Source organism: Danio rerio, chromosome 3 (genome assembly GCF_049306965.1).
Source record: "Danio rerio strain Tuebingen ecotype United States chromosome 3, GRCz12tu, whole genome shotgun sequence".
NCBI lineage: Eukaryota > Metazoa > Chordata > Actinopteri > Cypriniformes > Danionidae > Danio > Danio rerio.
The window spans coordinates 46295341-46317280 of NC_133178.1; positions in this window are offsets into that span (position 1 = coordinate 46295341).

Here is a 21940-nt window from a genome sequence, read left to right on the forward strand (position 1 = left end):
GACTTGCAGTATAGGCCTCAGGGTGCCCCCTGGACCTCTACCTAGGGGCCCCTGACCCCAGCAAGCTACCCAGGGGTCCACCTCTCTTTCTGGACTTGCAGTATAGGCCCCAGGGTGCCCCCTGGCCCTCCACCTAGGAGCCTATGACCTCAGCAAGCTACCCAGAAGTCCACCTCACTCCCTGGACTTGCAGTATAGGCCCCAGGGGAACCCCTGGCCCTCCACCTAGGGGCCTCTGACCCCAGCAAGCTACCGAGGGGTCCACCGATGTCCCTGGACTTGCAGTATAGGCCCCAGGGTGCCCTTTGGCCCTCCACCTAGGGGCCTCTGACCCCAGCAAGCTACCCCGGGGTCCACTACTCTTCCTGGACTTGCAGTATAGCCCACAGGGTGCCCCCTGGCCATCCACCTAGGGGACTCTGACCCCAGCAAGCTACCCAGGGGTCCACCTCCCTCCCTGGGCTTGCAGTATAGGCCTCAGGGTGCCCCCTGGCCCTTCACCCAGGGAAGCCTGACCCCAGCAAGCTACCCAGGGGTCCACCGATCTCCCTGGACTTGCAGTATAGGCCCCAGGGTGCCCCCTGGCCCTTCACCTAGGGGCCTCTGACCCCAGCAAGCTACCCAGGGGTCCACCTCTCTTCCTAGACTTGCAGTATAGGCCCCAGTGTGCCCCCTGGCCCTCCACCTAGTGGCTCCTGACTTCAGCAAGCTACCCAGGGGTCAACCTCTCTTCCTGGACTTGCAGTATAGCCCACAGGCTGCCACCTGGCCCTCCACCTAGGGGCCCCTAACCACAGCAAGCTACCCAGGGGTCCACCTCTCTTCCTGGACTTGCAGTATAGCCCACAGGGTGCCCCCTGGCCATCCACCTAGGGGACCCTGACCCCAGCAAGCTACCCAGGGGTCCTCCTCCCTCCCTGGGCTTGCAATATAGGCCTCAGGGTGCCCCCTGGCCCTTCACCTAGGGATGCCTGACCCCAGCAAGCTACCCAGGGGTCCACTGATCTCCCTGGACTTGCAGTATAGGCCCCAGGGTGCCCCCTGGCACTTCACCTAGGGGCATCTGACCCCAGCAAGCTACCCAGGGGTCCTCCTCTCTTCCTAGACTTGCAGTATAGGCCCCAGTGTGCCCCCTGGCCCTCCACCTAGTGGCTCCTGACTTCAGCAAGCTACCCAGGGGTCAACCTCTCTTCCTGGACTTGCAGTATAGCCCACAGGCTGCCACCTGGCCCTCCACCTAGGGGCCCCTGACCCCAGCAAGCTACCCAGGGGTCCACCTCTCTTCCTGGACTTGCAGTATAGGCCCCAGTGTGCCCTCTCTCCCTCCACCTAGGGGACCCTGACCCCAGCAAGCTACCCAGGGGTCCACTTCTCTTTCTGGACTTGCAGTATAGGCCCCAGGGTGCCCCCTGGCCCTCCACGTAAGGGCCCCTGACCCCAGCAAGCTACCCAGTGGTCCACCGATGTCCCTGGACTTGCAGTATAGGCCCCAGGGTGCCCCCTGGCCCTCCTTCTAGGGGCCTCTGACCCCAGCAAGCTACCCAGGGGTCCACCGATGTCCCTGGACTTGCAGTATAGGCCCCAGGGGAACCCCTGGCCCTCCACCTAGGGGCCTCTGACCCCAGCAAGCTACCTAGGGGTCCACCGATGTCCCTGGACTTGCAGTATAGGCCCCAGGGTGCCCCTTGGCCCTCCACTTAGGAGCCTATGACCCCAGCAAGCTACCCAGGGGTCCACCTCTCTTCCTGTACTTGCAGTGTAGCCCACAGGGTGCCCCCTGGCTTTCCACCTAGGGGACCCTGACCCCAGCAAGCTACCCAGTTGTCCACCTCCCTCCCTGGGCTTGCAGTATAGGCCTCAGGGTGCCCCCTGGCCTTTCACCTAGGGGCGCCTGACCCCAGCAAGCTACCCAGGGGTCCACCTCTCTTCCTGGACTTGCAATATAGGCCCCAGGGTGCCCCCTGGCCATCCACCTAATGGCCCCTGACCCCACCAAGCTACCCAGGGGTCCACCTCTTTTCCTGGATTTGCAGTATAGCCCAAAGGGTGACCCCTGGCCCTCCACCTAGGGGACCCTGACCCCAGCAAGCTACCCAGGGGTCCACCTCCCTCCCTGGGCTTGCAGTATATGCCCCAGGGTGCCCCCTGGCCCTCCACTTAAGGGCCTCTGACCCCCACAAGCTACCCAGGGGTCCACCTCTCTCCCTGGACTTGCAGTGTAGGCCCCAGGGTGCCCCCTGGCCCTCCACCTAGGAGCCTATGACCCCAGTAAGCTACCCAGGGGTCCACCTCTCTTCCTGGACTTGCATTATAGCCCACAGGGTGACACCTGGCCTTCCACCTAGGGGACCCTGACCCCAGCAAGCTACCCAGGGGTCCACCTCCCTCCCTGGGCTTGCAGTATAGGCCTCAGGGTGCCCCCTGGCCTTTCACCTAGGTGCGCCTGACCCCAGCAAGATACCCAGGGGTCCACCTCTCTTCCTGGACTTGCAATATAGGCCCCAGGGTGCCCCCTGGCCATCCACCTAGGGGCTCCAGACTTCAGCAAGCTACCCAGGGGTCAACCTCTCTTCCTGGACTTGCAGTATAGGCCCCAGGGTGCCCCCTGGCCCTCCACCTAGGGGCCTCTGACCCCAGCAAGCTACTTAGGGGTCCACCGATGTCCCTGGACTTGCAGTATAGGCCACAGGATGCCCCCTGGCCCTCCACCTAGGGGCCTCTGACCCCAGCAAGCTACCCAGGAGTCCACCTCTCTCCCTGGACTTGCAGTATAGGCCCCAGGGGACCTTCTGGCCCTCAACATAGGGGTCTCTGACCTCAGCAAGCTACCCAGGGGTCCACTGATCTCCCTGGACTTGCAGTATAGGCCTCAGGGTGCCCCCTGGACCTCTACCTAGGGGCCCCTGACCCCAGCAAGCTACCCAGGGGTCCACCTCTCTTCCTGGACTTGCAGTATAGGCCCCAGGGTGCCCCCTGGCCCTCCACCTAGGAGCCTATGACCCCAGCAAGCTACCCAGAAGTCCACCTCACTCCCTGGACTTGCAGTATAGGCCCCAGGGGAACCCCTGGCCCTCCACCTAGGGGCCTCTGACCCCAGCAAGCTACTTAGGGGTCCACCGATGTCCCTGGACTTGCAGTATAGGCCACAGGATGCCCCCTGGCCCTCCACCTAGGGGCCTCTGACCCCAGCAAGCTACCCAGGGGTCCACCGATGTCCCTGGACTTGCAGTATAGGCCCCAGGGTGCCCTTTGGCCCTCCACCTAGGGGCCTCTGACCCCAGCAAGCTACCCCGGGGTCCACTACTCTTCCTGGACTTGCAGTATAGCCCACAGGGTGCCCCCTGGCCATCCACCTAGGGGACCCTGACCCCAGCAAGCTACCCAGGGGTCCACCTCCCTCCCTGGGCTTGCAGTATAGGCCTCAGGGTGCCCCCTGGCCCTTCACCCAGGGAAGCCTGACCCCAGCAAGCTACCCAGGGGTCCACCGATCTCCCTGGACTTGCAGTATAGGCCCCAGGGTGCCCCCTGGCCCTTCACCTAGGGGCCTCTGACCCCAGCAAGCTACCCAGGGGTCCACCTCTCTTCCTAGACTTGCAGTATAGGCCCCAGTGTGCCCCCTGGCCCTCCACCTAGTGGCTCCTGACTTCAGCAAGCTACCCAGGGGTCAACCTCTCTTCCTGGACTTGCAGTATAGCCCACAGGCTGCCACCTGGCCCTCCACCTAGGGGCCCCTAACCCCAGCAAGCTACCCAGGGGTCCACCTCTCTTCCTGGACTTGCAGTATAGGCCCCAGGGTGCCCCCTGGCCCTCCACTTAAGGGCCCCTGACCCCAGCAAGCTACCCAGGGGTCCACCGATGTCCCTGGACTTGCAGTATAGGCCCCAGGGTGCCCCCTGGCCCTCCACCTAGGGGCCTCTGACCCCAGCAAGCTACCCAGGGGTCCACCGATGTCCCTGGACTTGCAGTATAGGCCCCAGAGTGCCCCCTGGCCCTCCACCTAGGGGCCTCTGACACCAGCAAGCTACCCAGGGGTCCACATACCTCCCTGAACTTGCAGTATAGGTCCCAGGGTGCCCCCTGGCCTTCTACCTAGGGGCCTCTGACCCCAGCAAGCTACCCAGGGGTCCACCTCTCTCCCTGGACTTGCAGTGTAGGCCCCAGGATGCCCCCTGGCCCTCCACCTAGGAGCCTATGACCCAGCAAGCTACCCAGGGGTCCACCTCTCTTCCTGGACTTGCAGTATAGCCCACAGGGTGCCCCCTGGCCCTCCACCTAGGGTACCCTTACCCCAGCAAGCTACCCTGGGGTCCACCTCTCTTCCTGGACTTGCAATATAGGCCCCAGGGTGCCCCCTGGCCCTCCACCTAGGGGCCTCTGACTCCAGCAAGCTACCCGGGGGTCCACCTACCTCCCTGGACTTGCAGTATAGGCCCCAGGGTGTCCCTTGGCATTCCACCTAGGAGCCTATGACCCCAGTAAGCTACCCAGGGGTCCACCTCTCTTTCTGGACTTGCATTATAGCCCACAGGGTGACCCCTGGCATTCCACCTAGGGGACCCTGACCCAGCAAGCTACCCAGGGGTCCACCTCCCTCCCTGGGCTTGCAGTTTAGGCCTCAGGGTGCCCCCTGGCCTTTCACCTAGGGGCGCCTGACCCCAGCAAGATACCCAGGGGTCCACCTCTCTTCCTGGACTTGCAATATAGGCCCCAGGGTGCCCCCTGGCCATCCACCTAGGGGCTCCAGACTTCAGCAAGCTACCCAGGGGTCAACCTCTCTTCCTGGACTTGCAGTATAGCCCACAGGCTGCCACCTGGCCCTCCACCTAGGGGCCCCTGACCCCAGCAAGCTACCCAGGGGTCCACCTCTCTTCCTGGACTTGCAGTATAGGCCCCAGTGTGCCCTCTCTCCCTCCACCTAGGGGACCCTGACCCCAGCAAGCTACCCAGGGGTCCACTTCTCTTCCTGGACTTGCAGTATAGGCCCCAGGGTGCCCCCTGGCCCTCCACCTAAGGGCCCCTGACCCCAGCAAGCTACCCAGTGGTCCACCGATGTCCCTGGACTTGCAGTATAGGCCCCAGGGTGCCCCCTGGCCCTCCTTCTTGGGGCCTCTGACCCCAGCAAGCTACCCAGGGGTCCACCGATGTCCCTGGACTTGCAGTATAGGCCCCAGGGTGCCCCCTGGCCCTCCACCTAAGGGCCTCTGAACCCAGCAAGCTACCCAGGAGTCCACCTCACTCCCTGGACTTGCAGTAAAGGCCCCAGGGTGCCCCCTGGCCCTCAAACTAGGGGCCCCTGACCCCAGCAAGCTACCCAGGGGTCCACATCTCTCCCTGGACTTGCAGTGTAGGCCCCAGGGTGCCCCCTGGCCCTCCACCTAGGAGCCTATGACCCCAGCAAGCTACCAAGAAGTCCACCTCACTCCCTGGACTTGCAGTATAGGCCCCAGGGAAACCCCTGGCCCTCCACCTAGGGGCCTCTGACCCCAGCAAGCTACCCAGGGGTCCACCGATGTCCCTGGACTTGCAGTATAGGCCCCAGGGTGCCCCTTGGCCCTCCACCTAGGGGCCTCTGACCCCAGCAAGCTACCCCGGGGTCCACCTCTCTTCCTGGACTTGCAGTATAGCCCACATGGTGCCCCCTGGCCATCCACCTAGGGCACCCTGACCCCAGCAAGCTACCCAGGGGTCCACCTCCCTCCCTGGGCTTGCAGTATAGGCCTCAGGGTGCCCCCTGGCCCTTCACCTAGGGAAGCCTGACCCCAGCAAGCTACCCAGGGGTCCACCGATCTCCCTGGACTTGCAGTATAGGCCCCAGGGTGCCCCCTGGCCCTTCACCTAGGGGCCTCTGACCCCAGCAAGCTACCCAGGGGTCCACCTCTCTTCCTAGACTTGCAGTATAGGCCCCAGTGTGCCCCCTGGCCCTCCACCTAGTGGCTCCTGACTTCAGCAAGCTACCCAGGGGTCAACCTCTCTTCCTGGACTTGCAGTATAGCCCACAGGCAGCCACCTGGCCCTCCACCTAGGGGCCCCTAACCCCAGCAAGCTACCCAGGGGTCCACCTCTATTCCTGGACTTGCAGTATAGTCCCCAGGGTGCCCCATGGTCCTCCACCTAAGGGCCCCTGACCCCAGCAAGCTACACAGTGGTCCACCGATTTCCCTGGACTTGCAGTATAGGCCCCAGGGTGCCCCCTGGCCCTCCACCTAGGGGCCTCTGACCCTAGCAAGCTACCCAGGGGTCCACCGATGTCCCTGGACTTGCAGTATAGGCCCCAGGGTGCCCCCTGGCCCTCCACCTAGGGGCCTCTGACCCCAGCAAGCTACCCAGGAGTCCACCTCTCTTCCTGGACTTCCTGGACTTGCAGTATAGCCCACAGGGTGCCCCCTGGCCATCCACCTAGGGGACCCTGACCCCAGCAAGCTACCCAGGGGTCCACCTCCCTCCCTGGGCTTGCAGTATAGGCCTCAGGGTGCCCCCTGGCCCTTCACCTACGGAAGCCTGACCCCAGCAAGCTACCCAGGGGTCCACCGATCTCCCTGGACTTGCAGTATAGGCCCCAGGGTGCCCCCTGGCCCTTCACCTAGGGGCCTCTGACCCCAGCAAGCTACCCAGGGGTCCACCTCTCTTCCTAGACTTGCAGTATAGGCCCCAGTGTGCCCCCTGGCCCTCCACCTAGTGGCTCCTGACTTCAGCAAGCTACCCAGGGGTCAACCTCTCTTCCTGGACTTGCAGTATAGCCCAAAGGCTGCTACCTGACCCTCCACCTAGGGGCCCCTAACCCCAGCAAGCTACCCAGGGGTCCACCTCTCTTCGTGGACTTGCAGTATAGGCCCCAGGGTGCCCCCTGGCCCTCCACTTAAGGGCCCCTGACCCCAGCAAGCTACCCAGGGGTCCACCGATGTCCCTGGACTTGCAGTATAGGCCCCAGGGTGCCCCCTGGCCCTCCACCTAGGGGCCTCTGACCCCAGCAAGCTACCCAGGGGTCCACCGATGTCCCTGGACTTGCAGTAGAGGCCCCAGAGTGCCCCCTGGCCCTCCACCTAGGGGCCTCTGACCCCAGCAAGATACCCAGGGGTCCACCTACCTCCCTGAACTTGCAGTATAGGTCCCAGGGTGCCCCCTGGCCTTCCACCTAGGGGCCTCTGACCCCAGCAAGCTACCCTGGGGTCCACCTCTTTCCCTGGACTTGCAGTGTAGGCCCCAGGATGCCCCCTGGCCCTCCACCTAGGAGCCTATGACCCCAGCAAGCTACCCAGGGGTCCACCTCTCTTCCTGGACTTGCAGTATAGCCCACAGGGTGCCCCCTGGCCCTCCACCTAGGGGATCCTTACCCCAGCAAGCTACCCTGGGGTCCACCTCTCTTCCTGGACTTGCAATATAGGCCCCAGGGTGCCCCCTGGCCCTCCACCTAGGGGCCTCTGACTCCAGCAAGCTACCCAGGGGTCCACCTCTCTCCCTGGACTTGCAGTGTAGGCCCCAGGGTGCCCCCTGGCCCTCCACCTAGGAGCCTATGACCCCAGTAAGCTACCCAGGGGTCCACCTCTCTTCCTGGACTTGCATTATAGCCCACAGGGTGACACCTGGCCTTCCACCTAGGGGACCCTGACCCCAGCAAGCTACCCAGGGGTCCACCTCCCTCCCTGGGCTTGCAGTTTAGGCCTCAGGGTGCCCCCTGGCCTTTCACCTAGGGGCGCCTGACCCCAGCAAGATACCCAGGGGTCCACCTCTCTTCCTGGACTTGCAATATAGGCCCCAGGGTGCCCCCTGGCCATCCACCTAGGGGCTCCAGACTTCAGCAAGCTACCCAGGGGTCAACCTCTCTTCCTGGACTTGTAGTATAGGCCCCAGGGTGCCCCCTGGCCCTCCACCTAGGGGCCTCTGACCCCAGCAAGCTACTTAGGGGTCCACCGATGTCCCTGGACTTGCAGTATAGGCCCCAGGGTGCCCCCTGGCCCTCCACCTAGGGGCCTCTGACCCCAGCAAACTACCCAGGAGTCCACCTCACTCCCTGGACTTGCAGTATGGGCCCCAGGGGACCTTCTGACCCTCAACATAGGGGTCTCTAACCTCAGCAAGCTACCCAGGGGTCCACTGATCTCCCTGGACTTGCAGTATAGGCCTCAGGGTGCCCCCTGGACCTCTACCTAGGGGCCCCTGACCCCAGCAAGCTACCCAGGGGTCCACATCTCTCCCTGGACTTGCAGTGTAGGCCCCAGGGTGCCCCCTGGCCCTCCACCTAGGAGCCTCTGACCCCAGCAAGCTACCCAGAAGTCCACCTCACTCCCTGAACTTGCAGTATAGGCCCCAGGGGAACCCCTGGCCCTCCACCTAGGGGCCTCTGACCCCAGCAAGCTACCCAGGGGTCCACCGATGTCCCTGTTCTTGCAGTATAGGGCCCAGGGTGCCCCTTGGCCCTCCACCTAGGGGCCTCTGACCCCAGCAAGCTACCCATGGGTCCACCTCTCTCCCTGGACTTGCAGTGTAGGCCCCAGGGTGCCCCCTGGCCTTCCACCTAGGAGCCTATGACCCCAGCAAGCTACCCAGGGGTCCACCTCTCTCCCTGGACTTGCAGTTTAGGTCCCAGGGTGCACCCTGGCCCTCCACCTAGGAGCCTATGACCCCAGCAAGCTACCCAGGAGTCCACCTCTCTTCCTGGACTTCCTGGACTTGCAGTATAGCCCACAGGGTGCCCCCTGGCCTTCCACCTAGTTGACCCAGACCCCAGCAAGCTACCCAGGGGTCCACCTCCCTCCCTGGGCTTGCAGTATAGGCCTCAGGGTGCCCCCTGGCCTTTCACCTAGGGGCGCCTGACCCCAGCAAGATACCCAGGGGTCCACCTCTCTTCCTGGACTTTCTGGACTTGCATTATAGCCCACAGGGTGCCCCCTGGCCTTCCACCTAGGGACCCAGACCCCAGCAAGCTACCCAGGGGTCCACCTCCCTCCCTGGGCTTGCAGTATAGGCCTCAGGGAGCCCCCTGGCCTTTCACCTAGGGGCGCCTGACCCCAGCAAGATACCCAGGGGTCCACCTCTCTTCCTGGACTTGCAGTATAGGCCCCAGTGTGCCCTCTCTCCCTCCACCTAGGGGACCCTGACTCCAGCAAGCTACCCAGGGGTCCACTTCTCTTCCTGGACTTGCAGTACAGGCCCCAGGGTGCCCCCTGGCCCTCCACCTAGGGGCCCCTGACCCCAGCAAGCTACCCAGTGGTCCACCGATGTCCCTGGACTTGCAGTATAGGCCCCAGGGTGCCCCCTTGTCCTCCTTCTAGGGGCACCTGACCCCAGCAAGCTACCCAGGGGTCCACCTCTCTTCCTGGACTTGCAGTATAGCCCACAGGGTGCCCCCTGGCCATCCACCTAGGGGACCCTGACCCCAGCAAGCTACCCAGGGGTCCTCCTCCCTCCCTGGGCTTGCAATATAGGCCTCAGGGTGCCCCCTGGCCCTTCACCTAGGGATGCCTGACTCCAGCAAGCTACCCAGGGGTCCACTGATCTCCCTGGACTTGCAGTATAGGCCCCAGGGTGCCCCTTGGCCCTCCACCTAGGGGCCTCTGACTCCAGCAAGCTACCCAGGGGTCCACCTACCTCCCTGGACTTGCAGTATAGGCCCCAGGGTGCCCCTTGGCCTTCCACCTAGGGGCCTCTGACCCCAGCAAGCTACCCATGGGTCCACCTCTCTCCCTGGACTTGCAGTGTAGGCCCCAGGGTGCCCCCTGGCCCTCCACCTAGGAGCCTATGACCCCAGCAAGCTACCCAGGGGTCCACCTCTCTCCCTGGACTTGCAGTTTAGGTCCCAGGGTGCCCCCTGGCCCTCCACCTAGGAGCCTATGACCCCAGCAAGCTACCCAGGAGTCCACCTCTCTTCCTGGACTTCCTGGACTTGCAGTATAGCCCACAGGGTGCCCCCTGGCCTTCCACCTAGTTGACCCAGACCCCAGCAAGCTACCCAGGGGTCCACCTCCCTCCCTGGGCTTGCAGTATAGGCCTCAGGGTGCCCCCTGGCCTTTCACCTAGGGGCGCCTGACCCCAGCAAGATACCCAGGGGTCCACCTCTCTTCCTGGACTTTCTGGACTTGCAGTATAGCCCACAGGGTGCCCCCTGGCCTTCCACCTAGGGACCCAGACCCCAGCAAGCTACCCAGGGGTCCACCTCCCTCCCTGGGCTTGCAGTATAGGCCTCAGGGAGCCCCCTGGCCTTTCACCTAGGGGCGCCTGACCCCAGCAAGATACCCAGGGGTCCACCTCTCTTCCTGGACTTGCAGTATAGGCCCCAGTGTGCCCTCTCTCCCTCCACCTAGGGGACCCTGACTCCAGCAAGCTACCCAGGGGTCCACTTCTCTTCTTGGACTTGCAGTACAGGCCCCAGGGTGCCCCCTGGCCCTCCACCTAGGGGCCCCTGACCCCAGCAAGCTACCCAGTGGTCCACCGATGTCCCTGGACTTGCAGTATAGGCCCCAGGATGCCCCCTGGTCCTCCTTCTAGGGGCACCTGACCCCAGCAAGCTACCCAGGGGTCCACCTCTCTTCCTGGACTTGCAGTATAGCCCACAGGGTGCCCCCTGGCCATCCACCTAGGGGACCCTGACCCCAGCAAGCTACCCAGGGGTCCTCCTCCCTCCCTGGGCTTGCAATATAGGCCTCAGGGTGCCCCCTGGCCTTCCACCTAGGGGCCTCTGACCCCAGCAAGCTACCCTGGGGTCCACCTCTCTCCCTGGACTTGCAGTGTAGGCCCCAGGATGCCCCCTGGCCCTCCACCTAGGAGCCTATGACCCCAGCAAGCTACCCAGGGGTCCACCTCTCTTCCTGGACTTGCAGTATAGCCCACAGGGTGCCCCCTGGCCCTCCACCTAGGGGACCCTTACCCCAGCAAGCTACCCTGGGGTCCACCTCTCTTCCTGGACTTGCAATATAGGCCCCAGGGTGCCCCCTGGCCCTCCACCTAGGGGCCTCTGACTCCAGCAAGCTACCCAGGGGTCCACCTACCTCCCTGGACTTACAGTATAGGCCCCAGGGTGTCCCTTGGCCTTCCACCTAGGGTCCTCTGACCCCAGCAAGCTACCCAGGGGTCCACCTCTCTCCCTGGACTTGCAGTGTAGGCCCCAGGGTGCCCCCTGGCCCTCCACCTAGGAGCCTCTGACCCCAGCAAGCTACCCAGAAGTCCACCTCATTCCCTGAACTTGCAGTATAGGCCCCAGGGGAACCCCTGGCCCTCCACCTAGGGGCCTCTGACCCCAGCAAGCTACTTAGGGGTCCACCGATGTCCCTGGACTTGCAGTATAGGCCCCAGGGTGCCCCCTGGCCCTCCACCTAGGGGCCTCTGACCCCAGCAAACTACCCAGGAGTCCACCTCACTCCCTGGACTTGCAGTATGGGCCCCAGGGGACCTTCTGACCCTCAACATAGGGGTCTCTAACCCCAGCAAGCTACCCAGGGGTCCACTGATCTCCCTGGACTTGCAGTATAGGCCTCAGGGTGCCCCCTGGACCTCTACCTAGGGGCCCCTGACCCCAGCAAGCTACCCAGGGGTCCACATCTCTCCCTGGACTTGCAGTGTAGGCCCCAGGGTGCCCCCTGGCCCTCCACCTAGGAGCCTCTGACCCCAGCAAGCTACCCAGAAGTCCACCTCACTCCCTGAACTTGCAGTATAGGCCCCAGGGGAACCCCTGGCCCTCCACCTAGGGGCCTCTGACCCCAGCAAGCTACTTAGGGGTCCACCGATGTCCCTGGACTTGCAGTATAGGCCCCAGGGTGCCCCCTGGCCCTCCACCTAGGGGCCTCTGACCCCAGCAAACTACCCAGGAGTCCACCTCACTCCCTGGACTTGCAGTATGGGCCCCAGGGGACCTTCTGACCCTCAACATAGGGGTCTCTAACCTCAGCAAGCTACCCAGGGGTCCACTGATCTCCCTGGACTTGCAGTATAGGCCTCAGGGTGCCCCCTGGACCTCTACCTAGGGGCCCCTGACCCCAGCAAGCTACCCAGGGGTCCACATCTCTCCCTGGACTTGCAGTGTAGGCCCCAGGGTGCCCCCTGGCCCTCCACCTAGGAGCCTCTGACCCCAGCAAGCTACCCAGAAGTCCACCTCACTCCCTGAACTTGCAGTATAGGCTCCAGGGGAACCCCTGGCCCTCCACCTAGGGGCTTCTGACCCCAGCAAGCTACCCAGGGGTCCACCGATGTCCCTGTTCTTGCAGTATAGGGCCCAGGGTGCCCCTTGGCCCTCCACCTAGGGGCCTCTGACCCCAGCAAGCTACCCATGGGTCCACCTCTCTCCCTGGACTTGCAGTGTAGGCCCCAGGGTGCCCCTGGCCTTCCACCTAGGAGCCTATGACCCCAGCAAGCTACCCAGGGGTCCACCTCTCTCCCTGGACTTGCAGTTTAGGTCCCAGGGTGCACCCTGGCCCTCCACCTAGGAGCCTATGACCCCAGCAAGCTACCCAGGAGTCCACCTCTCTTCCTGGACTTCCTGGACTTGCAGTATAGCCCACAGGGTGCCCCCTGGCCTTCCACCTAGTTGACCCAGACCCCAGCAAGCTACCCAGGGGTCCACCTCCCTCCCTGGGCTTGCAGTATAGGCCTCAGGGTGCCCCCTGGCCTTTCACCTAGGGGCGCCTGACCCCAGCAAGATACCCAGGGGTCCACCTCTCTTCCTGGACTTTCTGGACTTGCATTATAGCCCACAGGGTGCCCCCTGGCCTTCCACCTAGGGACCCAGACCCCAGCAAGCTACCCAGGGGTCCACCTCCCTCCCTGGGCTTGCAGTATAGGCCTCAGGGAGCCCCCTGGCCTTTCACCTAGGGGCGCCTGACCCCAGCAAGATACCCAGGGGTCCACCTCTCTTCCTGGACTTGCAGTATAGGCCCCAGTGTGCCCTCTCTCCCTCCACCTAGGGGACCCTGACTCCAGCAAGCTACCCAGGGGTCCACTTCTCTTCCTGGACTTGCAGTACAGGCCCCAGGGTGCCCCCTGGCCCTCCACCTAGGGGCCCCTGACCCCAGCAAGCTACCCAGTGGTCCACCGATGTCCCTGGACTTGCAGTATAGGCCCCAGGGTGCCCCCTTGTCCTCCTTCTAGGGGCACCTGACCCCAGCAAGCTACCCAGGGGTCCACCTCTCTTCCTGGACTTGCAGTATAGCCCACAGGGTGCCCCCTGGCCATCCACCTAGGGGACCCTGACCCCAGCAAGCTACCCAGGGGTCCTCCTCCCTCCCTGGGCTTGCAATATAGGCCTCAGGGTGCCCCCTGGCCCTTCACCTAGGGATGCCTGACTCCAGCAAGCTACCCAGGGGTCCACTGATCTCCCTGGACTTGCAGTATAGGCCCCAGGGTGCCCCTTGGCCCTCCACCTAGGGGCCTCTGACTCCAGCAAGCTACCCAGGGGTCCACCTACCTCCCTGGACTTGCAGTATAGGCCCCAGGGTGCCCCTTGGCCTTCCACCTAGGGGCCTCTGACCCCAGCAAGCTACCCATGGGTCCACCTCTCTCCCTGGACTTGCAGTGTAGGCCCCAGGGTGCCCCCTGGCCCTCCACCTAGGAGCCTATGACCCCAGCAAGCTACCCAGGGGTCCACCTCTCTCCCTGGACTTGCAGTTTAGGTCCCAGGGTGCCCCCTGGCCCTCCACCTAGGAGCCTATGACCCCAGCAAGCTACCCAGGAGTCCACCTCTCTTCCTGGACTTCCTGGACTTGCAGTATAGCCCACAGGGTGCCCCCTGGCCTTCCACCTAGTTGACCCAGACCCCAGCAAGCTACCCAGGGGTCCACCTCCCTCCCTGGGCTTGCAGTATAGGCCTCAGGGTGCCCCCTGGCCTTTCACCTAGGGGCGCCTGACCCCAGCAAGATACCCAGGGGTCCACCTCTCTTCCTGGACTTTCTGGACTTGCAGTATAGCCCACAGGGTGCCCCCTGGCCTTCCACCTAGGGACCCAGACCCCAGCAAGCTACCCAGGGGTCCACCTCCCTCCCTGGGCTTGCAGTATAGGCCTCAGGGAGCCCCCTGGCCTTTCACCTAGGGGCGCCTGACCCCAGCAAGATACCCAGGGGTCCACCTCTCTTCCTGGACTTGCAGTATAGGCCCCAGTGTGCCCTCTCTCCCTCCACCTAGGGGACCCTGACTCCAGCAAGCTACCCAGGGGTCCACTTCTCTTCTTGGACTTGCAGTACAGGCCCCAGGGTGCCCCCTGGCCCTCCACCTAGGGGCCCCTGACCCCAGCAAGCTACCCAGTGGTCCACCGATGTCCCTGGACTTGCAGTATAGGCCCCAGGATGCCCCCTGGTCCTCCTTCTAGGGGCACCTGACCCCAGCAAGCTACCCAGGGGTCCACCTCTCTTCCTGGACTTGCAGTATAGCCCACAGGGTGCCCCCTGGCCATCCACCTAGGGGACCCTGACCCCAGCAAGCTACCCAGGGGTCCTCCTCCCTCCCTGGGCTTGCAATATAGGCCTCAGGGTGCCCCCTGGCCTTCCACCTAGGGGCCTCTGACCCCAGCAAGCTACCCTGGGGTCCACCTCTCTCCCTGGACTTGCAGTGTAGGCCCCAGGATGCCCCCTGGCCCTCCACCTAGGAGCCTATGACCCCAGCAAGCTACCCAGGGGTCCACCTCTCTTCCTGGACTTGCAGTATAGCCCACAGGGTGCCCCCTGGCCCTCCACCTAGGGGACCCTTACCCCAGCAAGCTACCCTGGGGTCCACCTCTCTTCCTGGACTTGCAATATAGGCCCCAGGGTGCCCCCTGGCCCTCCACCTAGGGGCCTCTGACTCCAGCAAGCTACCCAGGGGTCCACCTACCTCCCTGGACTTACAGTATAGGCCCCAGGGTGTCCCTTGGCCTTCCACCTAGGGTCCTCTGACCCCAGCAAGCTACCCAGGGGTCCACCTCTCTCCCTGGACTTGCAGTGTAGGCCCCAGGGTGCCCCCTGGCCCTCCACCTAGGAGCCTCTGACCCCAGCAAGCTACCCAGAAGTCCACCTCATTCCCTGAACTTGCAGTATAGGCCCCAGGGGAACCCCTGGCCCTCCACCTAGGGGCCTCTGACCCCAGCAAGCTACCCAGGGGTCCACCGATGTCCCTGGACTTGCAGTATAGGCCCCAGGGTGCCCCTTGGCCCTCCACCTAGGGGCCTCTGACTCCAGCAAGCTAGCCAGGGGTCCACCTACCTCCCTGGACTTGCAGTATAGGCCCCAGGGTGCCCCTTGGCCTTCCACCTAGGGGCCTCTGACCCCAGCAAGCTACCCAGGGGTCCACCTCTCTCCCTGGACTTGCAGTGTATGCCCCAGGGTGCCACCTGGCCCTCCTCCTAGGAGCCTATGACCCCAGCAAGCTACCCAGGGGTCCACCTCTCTCCCTGGACTTGCAGTGTAGGCCCCAGGGTGCCCCCTGGCCCTCCACCTAGGAGCCTATGACCCCAGCAAGCTACCCAGGAGTCCACCTCTCTTCCTGGACTTCCTGGACTTCCTGGACTTGCAGTATAGCCCACAGGGTGCCCCCTGGCCTTCCACCTAAGGGACCCAGACCCCAGCAAGCTACCCAGGGGTCCACCTCCCTCACTGGGCTTGCAGTATAGGCCTCAGGGTGCCCCCTGGCCTTTCACCTAGGGGCGCCTGACCCCAGCAAGATACCCAGGGGTCCACCTCTATTCCTGGACTTGCAATATAGGCCCCAGGGTGCCCCCTGGCCATCCACCTAGCGGCCTCTGACCCCAGCAAGCTACCCTGGGGTCCACCTCTCTCCCTGGACTTGCAGTGTAGGCCCCAGGATGCCCCCTGGCCCTCCACCTAGGAGCCTATGACCCCAGCAAGCTACCCAGGGGTCCACCTCTCTTCCTGGACTTGCAGTATAGCCCACAGGGTGCCCCCTGGCCCTCCACCTAGGGGACCCTTACCCCAGCAAGCTACCCTGGGGTCCACCTCTCTTCCTGGACTTGCAATATAGGCCCCAGGGTGCCCCCTGGCCCTCCACCTAGGGGCCTCTGACTCCAGCAAGCTACCCAGGGGTCCACCTACCTCCCTGGACTTACAGTATAGGCCCCAGGGTGTCCCTTGGCCTTCCACCTAGGGTCCTCTGACCCCAGCAAGCTACCCAGGGGTCCACCTCTCTCCCTGGACTTGCAGTGTAGGCCCCAGGGTGCCCCCTGGCCCTCCACCTAGGAGCCTCTGACCCCAGCAAGCTACCCAGAAGTCCATCTCACTCCCTGAACTTGCAGTATAGGCCCCAGGGGATCCCCTGGCCCTCCACCTAGGGGCCTCTGACCCCAGCAAGCTACCCAGGGGTCCACCGATGTCCCTGGACTTGCAGTATAGGCCCCAGGGTGCCCCTTGGCCCTCCACCTTGGGGCCTCTGACTCCAGCAAGCTAGCCAGGGGTCCACCTACCTCCCTGGACTTGCAGTATAGGCCCCAGGGTGCCCCTTGACCTTCCACCTAGGGGCCTCTGACCCCAGCAAGCTACCCAGGGGTCCACCTCTCTCCCTGGACTTGCAGTGTAGGCCCCAGGGTGCCCCCTGGCCCTCCACCTAGGAGCCTATGACCCCAGCAAGCTACCCAGGGGTCCACCTCTCTCCCTGGACTTGCAGTGTAGGCCCCAGGGTGCCCCCTGGCCCTCCACCTAGGAGCCTATGACCCCAGCAAGCTACCCAGGAGTCCACCTCTCTTCCTGGACTTCCTGGACTTGCAGTATAGCCCACAGGGTGCCCCCTGGCCTTCCACCTAGGGGACCCAGACCCCAGCAAGCTACCCAGGGGTCCACCTCTCTTCCTGGACTTGCAGTATAGCCCACAGGGTGACCCCTGGCCCTCCACCTAGGGGACCCTGACCCCAGCAAGCTACCCAGGGGTCAAACTCCCTCACTAGGCTTGCAGTATAGGCCCCAGGGTGCCCTCTGGCCCTCCATTTAGGGGCCTCTGACCCCCGCAAGCTACCCAGCGGTCCACCCATGTCCTTGGACTTGCAGTATAGGCCCCAGGGTGCCCCCTGGCCCTTCACCTAGGGGCCTCTGACCCCAGCAAGCTACCCAGGGGTCCACCGATGTCCCTGGACTTGCAGTATAGGCCCCAGAGTGCCCCCTGGCCCTCCACCTAGGGGCCTCTGACCCCAGCAAGCTACCCAGGGGTCCACCTACCTCCCTGAACTTGCAGTATAGGTCCCAGGGTGCCCCCTGGCCTTCCACCTAGGGGCCTCTGACCCCAGCAAGCTACCCAGGGGTCCACCTCTCTCCCTGGACTTGCAGTGTAGGCCCCAGGATGCCCCCTGGCCCTCCACCTAGGAGCCTATGACCCCAGCAAGCTACCCAGGGGTCCACCTCTCTTCCTGGACTTGCAGTATAGCCCACAGGGTGCCCCCTGGCCCTCCACCTAGGGTACCCTTACCCCAGCAAGCTACCCTGGGGTCCACCTCTCTTTCTGGACTTGCAATATAGGCCCCAGGGTGCCCCCTGGCCCTCCACCTAGGGGCATCTGACTCCAGCAAGCTACCCAGGGGTCCACCTACCTCCCTGGACTTGCAGTATAGGCCCCAGGGTGTCCCTTGGCCTTCCACCTAGGGGCCTCTGACCCCAGCAAGCTACCCAGGGGTCCACCTCTCTCCCTGGACTTGCAGTGTAGGCCCCAGGGTGCCCCCTGGCCCTCCACCTAGGAGCCTATGACCCCAGTAAGCTACCCAGGGGTCCACCTCTCTTCCTGGACTTGCAATATACCCCACAGGGTGACCCCTGGCCTTCCACCTAGGGGACCCTGACCCCAGCAAGCTACCCAGGGGTCCACCTCCCTCCCTGGGCTTGCAGTTTAGGCCTCAGGGTGCCCCCTGGCCTTTCACCTAGGGGCGCCTGACCCCAGCAAGATACCCAGGGGTCCACCTCTCTTCCTGGACTTGCAATATAGGCCCCAGAGTGCCCCCTGGCCATCCACCTAGGGGCTCCAGACTTCAGCAAGCTACCCAGGGGTCAACCTCTCTTCCTGGACTTGCAGTATAGCCCACAGGCTGCCACCTGGCCCTCCACCTAGGGGCCCCTGACCCCAGCAAGCTACCCAGGGGTCCACCTCTCTTCCTGGACTTGCAGTATAGGCCCCAGTGTGCCCTCTCTCCCTCCACCTAGGGGACCCTGACCCCAGCAAGCTACCCAGGGGTCCACCTCTCTTCCTGGACTTGCATTATACCCCACAGGGTGACCCCTGGCCTTCCACCCAGGGGACCCTGACCCCAGCAAGCTACCCAGGGGTCCACCTCCCTCCCTGGGCTTGCAGTTTAGGCCTCAGGGTGCCCCCTGGCCCTCCACCTAGGAGCCTATGACCCCAGCAAGCTACCCAGGAGTCCACCTCTCTTCCTGGACTTCCTGGACTTGCAGTATAGCCCACAGGGTGCCCCCTGGCCTTCCACCTAGGGGACCCAGACCCCAGCAAGCTACCCAGGGGTCCACCTCCCTCCCTGGGCTTGCAGTATAGGCCTCAGGGTGCCCCCTGGCCTTTCACCTAGGGGCGCCTGACCCCAGCAAGCTACCCAGGGGTCCACCTCTCTTCCTAGACTTGCAGTATAGGCCCCAGGGTGCCCCCTGGCCCTCCACCTAAGGGCCCCTGACCCCAGCAAGCTACCCAGTGGTCCACCGATGTCCCTGGACTTGCAGTATAGGCCCCAGGGTGCCCCCTGGCCCTCCTTCTAGGGGCCTCTGACCCCAGCAAGCTACCCAGGGGTCCACCGATGTCCCTGGACTTGCAGTATAGGCCCCAGGGTGCCCCCTGGCCCTCCACCTAGGGGCCTCTGAACCCAGCAAGCTACCCAGGAGTCCACCTCACTCCCTGGACTTGCAGTATAGGCCCCAGGGTGCCCCCTGGCCCTCAAACTAGGGGCCCCTGACCCCAGCAAGCTACCCAGGGGTCCACATCTCTCCCTGGACTTGCAGTGTAGGCCCCAGGGTGCCCCCTGGCCCTCCACCTAGGAGCCTATGACCCCAGCAAGCTACCCAGAAGTCCACCTCACTCCCTGGACTTGCAGTATAGGCCCCAGGGGAACCCCTGGCTCTCCACCTAGGGGCCTCTGACCCCAGCAAGCTACCCAGGGGTCCACCGATGTCCCTGGACTTGCAGTATAGGCCCCAGGGTGCCCCTTGGCCCTCCACCTAGGGGCCTCTGACCCCAGCAAGCTACCCCGGGGTCCAACTCTCTTCCTGGACTTGCAGTATAGCCCACATGGTGCCCCCTGGCCATCCACCTAGGGGACCCTGACCCCAGCAAGCTACCCAGGGGTCCACCTCCCTCCCTGAGCTTGCAGTATAGGCCTCAGGGTGCCCCCTGGCCCTTCACCTAGGGAAGCCTGACCCCAGCAAGCTACCCAGGGGTCCACCGATCTCCCTGGACTTGCAGTATAGGCCCCAGGGTGCCCCCTGGCCCTTCACCTAGGGGCCTCTGACCCCAGCAAGCTATCCAGGGGTCCACCTCTCTTCCTAGACTTGCAGTATAGGCCCCAGTGTGCCACCTGGCCCTCCACCTAGTGGCTCCTGACTTCAGCAAGCTACCCAGGGGTCAACCTCTCTTCCTGGACTTGCATTAAAGCCCACAGGCTGCCACCTGGCCCTCCACCTAGGGGCCCCTAACCCCAGCAAGCTACCCAGGGGTCCACCTCTATTCCTGGACTTGCAGTATAGTCCCCAGGGTGCCCCATGGCCCTCCACCTAAGGGCCCCTGACCCCAGCAAGCTACACAGTGGTCCACCGATTTCCCTGGACTTGCAGTATAGGCCCCAGGGTGCCCCCTGGCCCTCCACCTAGGGGCCTCTGACCCTAGCAAGCTACCCAGGGGTCCACCGATGTCCCTGGACTTGCAGTATAGGCCCCAGGGTGCCCCCTGGCCTTCCACCTAGGGGCCTCTGACCCCAGCAAGCTACCTAGGAGTCCACCTCTCTTCCTGGACTACCTGGACTTGCAGTATAGCCCACAGGGTGCCCCCTGGCCATCCACCTAGGGGACCCTGACCCCAGCAAGCTACCCAGAGGTCCACCTCCCTCCCTGGGCTTGCAGTATAGGCCTCAGGGTGCCCCCTGGCCCTTCACCTAGGGAAGCCTGACCCCAGCAAGCTACCCAGGGGTCCACCTCACTCCCTGGACTTGCAGTATAGGCCCCAGGGTGCCCCCTGGCCCTTCACCTAGGGGCCTCTGACCCCAGCAAGCTACCCAGGGGTCCACCTCTCTTCCTAGACTTGCAGTATAGGCCCCAGTGTGCCCCCTGGCCCTCCACCTAGTGGCTCCTGACTTCAGCAAGCTACCCAGGGGTCAACCTTTCTTCCTGGACTTGCAGTACAGCCCAAAGGCTGCCACCTGGCCCTCCACCTAGGGGCCCCTAACCCCAGCAAGCTACCCAGTGGTCCACCTCTCTTCCTGGACTTGCAGTATAGGCCCCAGGGTGCCCCCTGGCCCTCCACTTAAGGGCCCCTGACCCCAGCAAGCTACCCAGGGGTCCACCGATGTCCCTGGACTTGCAGTATAGGCCCCAGGGTGCCCCCTGGCCCTCCACCTAGGGGCCTCTGACCCCAGCAAGCTACCCAGGGGTCCACCGATGTCCCTGGACTTTCAGTATAGGCCCCAGAGTGCCCCCTGGCCCTCCACCTAGGGGCCTCTGACCCCAGCAAGCTACCCAGGGGTCCACCTACCTCCCTGAACTTGCAGTATAGGTCCCAGGGTGCCCCCTGGCCTTCCACTTAGGGGCCTCTGACCCCAGCAAGCTACCCTGGGGTCCACCTCTCTCCCTGGACTTGCAATATAGGCCCCAGGGTGCCCCCTGGCCCTCCACCTAGGGGCCTCTAACTCCAGCAAGCTACCCAGGGGTCCACCTACCTCCCTGGACTTACAGTATAGGCCCCAGGGTGTCCCTTGGCCTTCCACCTAGGGGCCTCTGACCCCAGTAAGCTACCCAGGGGTCCACCTCTCTTCCTGGACTTGCAGTATAGGCCCCAGGGTGTCCCTTGGCCTTCCACCTAGGGTCCTCTGACCCCAGCAAGCTACCCAGGGGTCCACCTCTCTCCCTGGACTTGCAGTGTAGGCCCCAGGGTGCCCCCTGGCCCTCAACCTAGGAGCCTCTGACCCCAGCAAGCTAAGCAGAAGTCCACCTCACTCCCTGAACTTGCAGTATAGGCCCGAGGGGAACCCCTGGCCCTCCACCTAGGGGCCTCTGACCCCAGCAAGCTACCCAGGGGTCCACCGATGTCCCTGGACTTGCAGTATAGGCCCCAGGGTGCCCCTTGGCCCTCCACCTAGGGGCCTCTGACTCCAGCAAGCTACCCAGGGGTCCACCTACCTCCCTGGACTTGCAGTATAGGCCCCAGGGTGCCCCTTGGCCTTCCACCTAGGGGCCTCTGACCCCAGCAAGCTACCCAGGGGTCCACCTCTCTCCCTGGACTTGCAGTGTAGGCCCCAGGGTGCCCCCTGGCCCTCCACCTAGGAGCCTATGACCCCAGCAAGCTACCCAGGAGTCCACCTCTCTTCCTGGACTTAATGGACTTGCAGAATAGCCCACAGGGTGCCCCCTGGCCTTCCACCTAGGGGACCCAGACCCCAGCAAGCTACCCAGGGGTCCACCTCCCTCCCTGGGCTTGCAGTATAGGCCTCAGGGTGCCCCCTGGCCTTTCACCTAGGGGCGCCTGACCCCAGCAAGATACCCAGGGGTCCACCTCTCTTCCTGGACTTTCTGGACTTGCAGTATAGCCCACAGGGTGCCCCCTGGCCTTCCACCTAGGGGACCCAGACCCCAGCAAGCTACCCAGGGGTCCACCTCCCTCCCAGGGCTTGCAGTATAGGCCTCAGGGTGCCCCCTGGCCTTTCACCTAGGGGCGCCTGACCCCAGCAAGATACCCAGGGGTCCACCTCTCTTCCTGGACTTGCAATATAGGCCCCAGGGTGCCCCCTGGCCATCCACCTAGGGGCCCCTGACCCCACCAAGCTACCCAGGGGTCCACCTCTCTTCCT